The following is a 9355-nucleotide window of genomic DNA, read 5'->3' on the forward strand; positions in this document are numbered from 1 at the left end:
AAAAAAAATGCTAACGGACTGAATCTGGAAACAGGGCCCAAACAAAGCAATGGAGCTACATATTTCAAAATCGTCGGGGCGGAGAATAGGGGCGCGAGCTCACCTTCGAGCCAGAGTAGGCCGGCCTGGGGCGACCTGGGCCTCGTCTCGCGCTGGAGCTAGCCGGTCGGGGCAGAGGGGCGACTGGGCCTCGCCTGGAGGCCTGGAACGCGGCGCAGAGGGGAGGCCTGCTGGGCGCGGCAGCACGCTGGGCCTGGCCAGCTGGCCCAGCTGCTAGCAAGCGGTGGCACCCACGCGCGGTGCGACGCTGGTCAACGCGGGGCGGTTCCCTCGTCCAGATCGGGAACGATGGGAAAACGCAGCGGCGACGGGAACTCAGGTAGCGGCTGGCTACCGGCGGCACGGCGCGGGCCAAGGGCGGCAGCAGGAGGCGGCGAGGCAAGGCGGGCTGCGTAGGCAGAGAGAGGCGGCAGTGGCCGGATCCGGAGTCCAGGAGGAACCGATCTCGGGAGGAGATTCCGCGGGGCTCCGGCGACCTGCAGGTCAGGCAGCGAGGATCCGACGGCGGGAGGAGCTGCGGCGGCATGTGGCTCGAGAGGAGGAGGCAGGGGTGGCGCGGCGCAGGCAGGCAGCGGCGGCCGGACGGGGACGGGGCCGGCAGGGCGGGTGCGGGCAGGAGGCGCGGGGAGCTCGGGGCAGGAGGATGAACGGGCCGCGGCGGCGGCCGGATGGGCCTGCCCGGGCCTGATCTGGGCTCGGCAGGCCCGCGGCAGCTGGTGGGTGGTGGGAGGAGAGAGAGGCCGGATTAGGGTTTCAGGGCACGGTTTTCGAGGAGAGAGAGAGAGAGGGGGCTGTCTAAAATTATGAGGGGGGGGGGGGGGTATTTATAGAGAAAAGAGGGGCTAGGTTAACCGGAATCGCGTTCCGGATCCAACCGTGCGGTCGGATTCAGACGATTCCGAACGGGGAACGGTTACGAGGCCGTGTAGAGTGGATATCTAGAGACGAGAGGGAGAACGCGCGGCACATCAACGAATTTTAAAACACCGACAAACGTCCGACGGTAGACCGAATACGGTGCCGCTACGGTTGACCGTTCGGGTACCAGACGAACTTCGATCGCGACGAAATTCGACAGGCGGCCTGGCTATAACTAATCACGACCGCATGCCAAGTTTCACCTCGGTCAGATAAAGTTTTACGCACACTTTTAAAACAGGGTTTTGACGATGCCGCGAGCGCGTGCGTGTGCGGTCGGGCTGAGAATGGACAACGAAGCGAACCTACAACTAACCACGGATGCAACTTTTGAAAACTGGCGGCAATGGGGTGCCGATGCAATGCTCATGATGCGCATGATGCAATGATGATGCGACAAAAGAAAATAGACACACGACGAAAATGGAATAGAAGGGGAATCTTCTGGAACGTCTGCATCGGGCTGTCACAACTCTCCTACACTACAAGAGGATCTCGCCCCGAGATCCAAGAATGAAGGGGGGAGAGGATGAGAAAGAATAAGAGGTAAAAACTTAGTCACTTCTTTGAAAAACGAGTGAAACCAACGATCCTTGAAGGTTGCAAAGAGATGAAGACTGATATGAGAAAGAAGCAAGAATTCACGGAAAATTTCGGCAGCACTTCGATAGAAAATCGGACAAAAAATTCGATAAGAAGAGAGAATTAGACAATATTCACAACAAACACTAAATAGAACAAGGGAACGCCATGATCTTGATAGAACACCAAGATAGACCCAAAAGAGCAACATCACAATGCCTCCGTAACAAGAGAATATGAACTAGCTCAAGCGGAAGAAGAGAATGAAGCAAAAGAATGACAACTATCATCACAATAGAATTGAAGAGCCTCCGGACAGAGAATTGATGTAGAAGTTGGAAAACCTACAACGAAAATAACAAGATAGAAGTGGGATTATGAAAATCATCTCAACAAATATGAGGTGACAACCAACCACTAAAAGAAACAAGGATAGTTTCGGGAAACAAGACATGAACAATTCTTACACCAAGAGGATACATTGAGAACTTGGATTAATGACAAACACCATGATAGCAACCATCCATAGGAAAATCTTTAGGTGAATTCCAAACCAAGATAGCTCAATGAAGAAATCATTGGTTGAAAATATCTCATGATCATAGAATTGGTGGGTTTAATTATCTCATTCTTGAAAGAAAACTCTCCGAGGCTCCTACACTAACAAGAATGCTATAATACCACCTCAAAGGATAAAGGAAGAACAATTGCACATATGAATGCAAGAGAAAGGATACTTGAGGTTCTCCAACAAGAATCTTGAAGAACACTTGAGAATGAATTGAAACCTTGATGAACCACCATGAAGGACCACCGTATACAAATGAACAATGCGAAGATAATGAAGGTAAAAAAGAATAAGATTGAAGCCTTGCAAAGACTTCGATGAAGCTTCACGAAGAGATACTTGAGAAAACTTGGAACTCCGGAAAAGAAAGATAATAACACTTGAGAAAAAGGAATTGATATTATGAGCCACTCCGGAAGAAGAATTCAGATTACTATGAACAATAATAAGAATTATGTAATGCTTATCCTTCATGAAGTTTAATTGATGACAAGCAACGGATTTAGCATATCACTTATTCTACTAGAAATGAATCTTGAAGAGACAGAGAGATAAGCACCACTTGAAGTAAAATTAAGGAAGCACCGGTAAGAATTCACAATTAAATGGGAACACCACGAATTAATGGAGATACATGAGAATGAAGAGATCATGATCCACCTGAAAGAAAACTTGAACAAAGCACCAGATAATCGAGAGACGAACGAAGAGACAACAATGGAGAAGAATTGAGGATGAAAGCTGAAAGCTGAGAACGAAGAATCTTCTAAAATGATGGCCTTCGGAGGAACGAGAATGAAAACAACTCAGAAAAGCACCGAATAGCAAGAAATAGATTCTCCTGATTGACAACAACTAAGATGACAACACCAAGCTAAAATGATGGATCTTGTAGATAAAGAACCAAGAATGAGAGAAACACTCCTTCAGATTGCAAGCTGAGAATGATGACGAGAACAACACCAAGAATTACTGAGACACTCCAGAATAAAGAAGAATGGAATGTTGAGCCAAATATGAGAATTAATCCGAATAGATCTTGGAGAAGGGATATGACTGATGAAATTCATACTCACGTCATGGTTGAAAAGAATTAATGAACTCCGAGAAAAATTACAGAGCTATATAAGATCCTGGGAAAAACCTCTGGGTTATGGGCCCACTCAAAGAGACCACCGTTAGAAAAGATTGCTAGACCGAGAGATATTGCACCGGTATGAAGATAACTAGATGAGGTTGAGAACCTCGAAATAATTAGAAGACTTGAGAACAAGAATTCTGAGATAACTTCAACGCTCTCGATAGAATAGAGAGAAACGACAACAAGAAGATAGACTGATAAAAATTTCCAACATAGGAAATAATTACAAGGATGAAAAGGATATGATGACATGGACAACTGAATTAAATTCACCGGTAAGGATGACAAAAATGAATAAAGATGAACATGAAGCTCCTGAGAATCTTCACAATGAATCACCGGGTAAGAGAGAAAAGAACATACAGTGGAAGCACACTGACAAGAAAAACTCTTGGATGAAAATTGAATCATTGAGAAAAAGGGCGGGAGGGTGGGGAAAAACAAAGACAACTTGGGCTAGATGAGATGAACTCCGGAATAAAATGAGAGAATGATCTTGCAAAATTGGAGAGGATTGAATCCAATAGAAAAGAAACACACCGGTTGAATGGAATTGACACCACAACTCCGGTTGACAAGAATTGATAAGACGATCTGATTGAGCAAAGAATTTGCATTCACATAAAAATATGAGAACACAGATTAGGAAAGATCTGAAACAACCACTTGACATCGAAGCAACACGAATTACCACATTCAACAAAACAAAGGGTGCGGCTTGCAATTAGCCAGAACAAACTCATGAGAAAGATTTCGTCCGATATTTTCGTGGACAGGATCGCACAGGCTCGATTTTACAGTAGCCATCAAGTGCAAGGCAATGCACCCGACATATGAAGCGTCCGTGAGTCGTAGCAAGCTACAAGGACTCTTTAAGACACAACGTGTACCACTGTAAGTTGACCGTGAACAAACGAATCCACTAGATGTCGAACCCCAACCTAACATCATGCATTTGTTGGAAGGTTGCCCTATAAGCAACTACTTGAATTCCCACCTAAGAATTCCCGAAATATCTGGTCATGCAATCTGGTACACGGATACAAGGAGTAATATTCACACAACTCCTATACTAACCCGTCACTTGTATCACATCCGTCAACACACGACCAGAATCTCGGACCTTCATCTACAATAGACCCTCGTGATCACAACGATACAAAGTATGGTAGTACTCCCAAACAATCTGCACCAGTACTGGGGACATCGGGGTTATCTCGCCAGTACTAGTATTGAATCAATTACGAACATCCTTCGTTCTGAGATACTAAGAAATCTGAATGATAACGATGTGCTCAAGAATCCCCTAGAGCTCAACTCCCCTGAAAATCAAAGCAGATAGGAGGCACCAAGACAGAACTCTGTCACATCGGCATCATATAGATTTCAAAAATATCCGCGTGATCCCAATTTTTTTTGAGTGAGAAGAGGAGTAGAATTAAATTATTACGTCAAGATTCCTCACCGGAGCATAGAAGAGGAGAAAAAAGAATCCTACTCTCCGATATATAACTAGACTCAAAGCAGTTTTTCACTAGACTCGACTCGACCAAGTTCGATCAATCAAGGGGGCTCCTAGGTCGGTACTGCTCTGATACCAACTTGTCACGCCCAACATGCGACCCTATCCTCAATTTGGCACGAAGGCCTCGTCAGGGATAGAAGCGCATCTCGTCGTGTCACAAGAATGGATATCGTTACAAGTACATGTACTGAAAAGAAGAGATATATAATAGAATTGGTTTACACTCGCCACAAGCTACATCAGGGTCACATTAGTACATTACATAATCATCAAGAGTAAGAGCAGGGTCCGACTACGGACGAAAACAAGCGAGAAAAGAAGAACGACGTCCATCCTTGCCATCCCAGGCTGCCGGCCTGGAACCCATCCTAGATCGATGAAGATGAAGAAGAAGAAGCAACTCCAAATGAACAATCAACGCGCTCGCGTCAAGTAACCTTTACCTGTACCTGCAACTGGTGTTGTAGTAATCTGTGAGCCACAGGGGACTCAGCAATCTCATTTCCAAAGGTATCAAGACTAGCAAAGCTTAATGGGTGAGGCATGGATAAGTGGTGAGGTTGCAGCAGCGGCTAAGCATATATTCGGTGGCTAAACTTATGAGTACAAGAAATAAGAGGGGGAAGCTCTACGCATAGCGGACGTGAACTTCGGTTGATCAAGTGAATGATCCTGAACACCTACCTACGTCACACATAACCCCGCCGTGTCCTCGATCGGAGAAGGAACTCACGAAAGAGACAATCATGGTTACGCACACAGTTGGCATATTTTAATTAAATTAACTTCAAGTTATCTAGAATCAGTGTTAAACAAAGCTTCCACGTTGCCACATAACCGCGGGCACAACTTTCCGAAAAGATTTAACCCTGCAGGGGTGCTCCAACTAGTCCATCACAAATTACCACAAGCCGCATTGAAATCCTCAATCACAAAGCTCGCGATCTCGTTGGATTCCCTAGTGGAAAACCTCAACTCTGAGATTACCCAAAGCATCACCGGAATCCCGATGCACAAGATATTTCGTCAAAGGTAAAACTAATCCAGCAAGGCCGCCCGACATGTTGACGATCCCGATAGGAGTCGCGTACCTCGTTCTCAGGACACGACGGATGTGTCACACTAGGAGATACCAAACCTTCGGATGCCCCGCGGTGGCCCCGTAGTCTGCCAATTTGGACCAACGCTCATGAGGGGCACTGGCCCGGGGGTTGATTAAATTTCCTCGGGTGCCGGCGGGTCCCTATGCATTATTATTAGGTTATTAGGCAAATGTAGTACCAAAGTTGGGCCTTGCCAGACCAGTCTTAATCTAAAACGAATTATCAAGGGGGTCCCCATAACAACCCCGATCATGTTAGGAGCGCTCAATTATGGAACATAACACCGGTAGCCGAAACTAAGGGGGTAAAGGTGGAACAAAACACCAGGCTAGAAAGGCGAGCCTTCCACCTTTTACCAAGTATATAGGTGCAATAAATTAAATAGCATCAAATATGGTGATATAACAAGGAACCCATGTTATCACATGGAAGCATCTGCACCTGCAACTAGCAACACTAACAAGGGGTTAAGCAAGCAATAACATAGCCAATCAGTGGTTTGCTAGGTTGAACAGGTTGAAGGTTTCATGGCATTGTTGAGAGGCTAATATTTAACATGTGGTAGGCAACGAGACATAATAGATAGCATCAAAATAACTAGCATGGCAATGATAGTAATGATATCTGGGGAAATGGTCATCTTGCCTGAGATCCCGCTTGGAAGAAGAATGCCTCCGTGAAGCAGATGAACCGATGTAGTCGAACGGGTCCTCACAATCTGGCACGCTGCGGAACTCTATCGAGACGAAGCAAACCGGAAACACAAATCAACACACAGAATTCACCACACGATGCACAACACATATGATGCATGGGCAGCTGAATACATGGAAGTCACGGCATGACAATTCACAACACTCAAACACTACACATTAAGTGAAGTTCAATAGGCAACGAGTTGCATATTGACGAAACTCCATGTTAATTATTTAGTTCTATCCCGATTAGATACACGACAGTATCAAATGTGATTAAACATGGCAAGAGGTGAAGCGTAATTAAACTACCTATCTCGGCATTTTAAATGAGGTCGGAAATGACATATAGCATCTCCGAAACGACCTCACATGTTAATTTACAATTCTGTCCAGATCTGAACTAACACATTTAATTGGTTGTTAAACAGAAAAACAAATAGGTTCACATGATTCTACGCGTCATTCCAAGCAATTTACACATAGAGAACATCTCCAACGGAGCTACGGATCAAAAGATACGGACACCACAAGATATGATGGCATGAATGCAATAGGTGTGCAACGACGGTCACGAGCACTTCAAAACATAAAAACATCAAGAGAAAATGAAACTACACGAGATTCTAAGCAAGTTTCATGTAGGACACGATCAAAAGGGAGCTACGGTTCAACAACTACGAGCAAAACAAGAAATCACTAAAATCTGCCAAAATCAGCCACATAGCATTTTCTACGCCCCACAATGCAAGCTACACAAAACCAAACTACTCAACCAAGGCATGACACGAAAGAGGGCAAGAAGCACTACTACAAACAACTAACAACAACTAACATGGCAGCAAGGATCACTAGGTAAAGAAGTCACAAAATGGCATCCCACACACTATTTCAGACTTAGTGAAAATAACACTTCATGAAAGTGCAGTTTTCGATCTGAAGACATATTGACAGCAGCAAAACCTTAAGCTACAGGTCTCCAAATGGCATGAAAATTCACAGCAAGCTAGAGAAACACAAGGTTTACAACTAACTCCATTGGACCAACCTCAAAAGAGCTACAGATCAAAAGATACAAGCAAGACAAGACAACAACAAAATAGAAATATTTCAGCTCCTCCAAATCAGCACTATTTCTAGCAACTTGAGAGCAAGCAAACCACACCTAATCATGCATATCTATTGCAACCAAAAATACCAGGGGCTAGACAAAACATCCAAGACCAACTCTCTAGTTGACAACTCCTTCAAACGAAGCACGGAATAAATCCTACGAAATAAACAAAAGGGCATCACGGCAAAATATCGCACGAACTAACTTGTTCAAAAGCTAAAACTAATTGCACAGAAAAACCCATGGGATTTTTCTACCCCGGAAATATATAAAATATGTGGGGTTGCACAACAAAAATAATGCCATAGAAAATGCAAGAAATAACCTAGACACGGAAAAAATAAACTAGCGCAATTCCCTACACGCAAAAATACGAACGACCATTCTAAATTACATGCAAAAATGGTTCCTAAAACATGGACATTTAATCTACGGCATACGAGCAATACGGACTTGCGCGAAAATTAAATACGGGTCTATCCTATCTAGACAACACGTAAACCTAGGTATATGGCATGCTAAACTACAACCAACAAATATGCAAGTTGCACCAATGTAATCTACGCGCAAAACTACGCGAAAACCATATATTACACGTCTCGATCCGATTTACGGTTTAGAAACTACGTGCATTTTAAAATACCTCTATCTCCTAAAAAGGAATTAAATCCTAAATCCTTAAAAAAAATGCTAACGGACTGAATCTGGAAACAGGGCCCAAACAAAGCAATGGAGCTACATATTTAAAAATAGCCGGGGCGGAGAATAGGGGCGCGAGCTCACCTTCGGGCCAGAGTAGGCCGACCTGGGGCGACCTGGGCCTCGTCTCGCGCTGGAGCTAGCCGGTCGGGGCAGAGGGGCGACTGGGCCTCGCGTGGAGGCCTGGAACGCGACGCAGAGGGGAGGCCTGCTGGGCACAGCGGCGCGCTGGGCCTGGCCAGCTGGCCCAGCTGCTAGCAAGCGCTGGCGCCCACGCGCGGTGCGGCGCTGGTCAACGCGGGGCGGTTCCCTCGTCCAGATCAGGACCGATGGGAAAACGCAGTGGCGACGGGAACTCAGGCAGCGGCCGGCTATCGGCGACACGACACGGGCCAAGGGCGGCGGCAGGAGGCGGTGAGGCAAGGCGGGCTGCGCAGGCAGAGAGAGGTGGCGGTGGCCGGATCCGGAGTCCGGGAGGAACCGGCCTCGGGAGGAGATTCCGCGGGGCTCCGGCGACCTGCAGGTTAGGCAGCGGGGATCCGACGGCGGGAGGAGCTGGGGCGGCGGGCAGCGGCGCTCGAGGGCTAGCGCAGGGCATGCGGCCCAAGAGTAGGAGGCAGGGGCGGCGCGGTGCAGGCAGGCAGCGGCGGCCGGACGGGGACGGGGCCGGCACGGGGGCTGCGGGCAGGAGGCGCGGGGAGCTCGGGGCAGGAGGCTGAACGGGCGGCGGCGGCGACCGGATGGGCCTGCCCGGGCCCGATCTGGGCTCGGCAGGCCCGCGGCGGCTGGTGGGTGGTGGGAGGAGAGAGAGGCCGGATTAGGGTTTCGGGGCACGGTTTTCGAGGAGAGAGAGAGGGGGCTGTCTAAAATTATGAGGGGGGGGGGTATTTATAGAGAAAAGGGGGGCTAGGTTAACCGAAATCGTGTTCCGGATCCAACCGTGCGGTCGA

Source organism: Hordeum vulgare, chromosome 4H (genome assembly GCF_904849725.1).
Source record: "Hordeum vulgare subsp. vulgare chromosome 4H, MorexV3_pseudomolecules_assembly, whole genome shotgun sequence".
NCBI lineage: Eukaryota > Viridiplantae > Streptophyta > Magnoliopsida > Poales > Poaceae > Hordeum > Hordeum vulgare.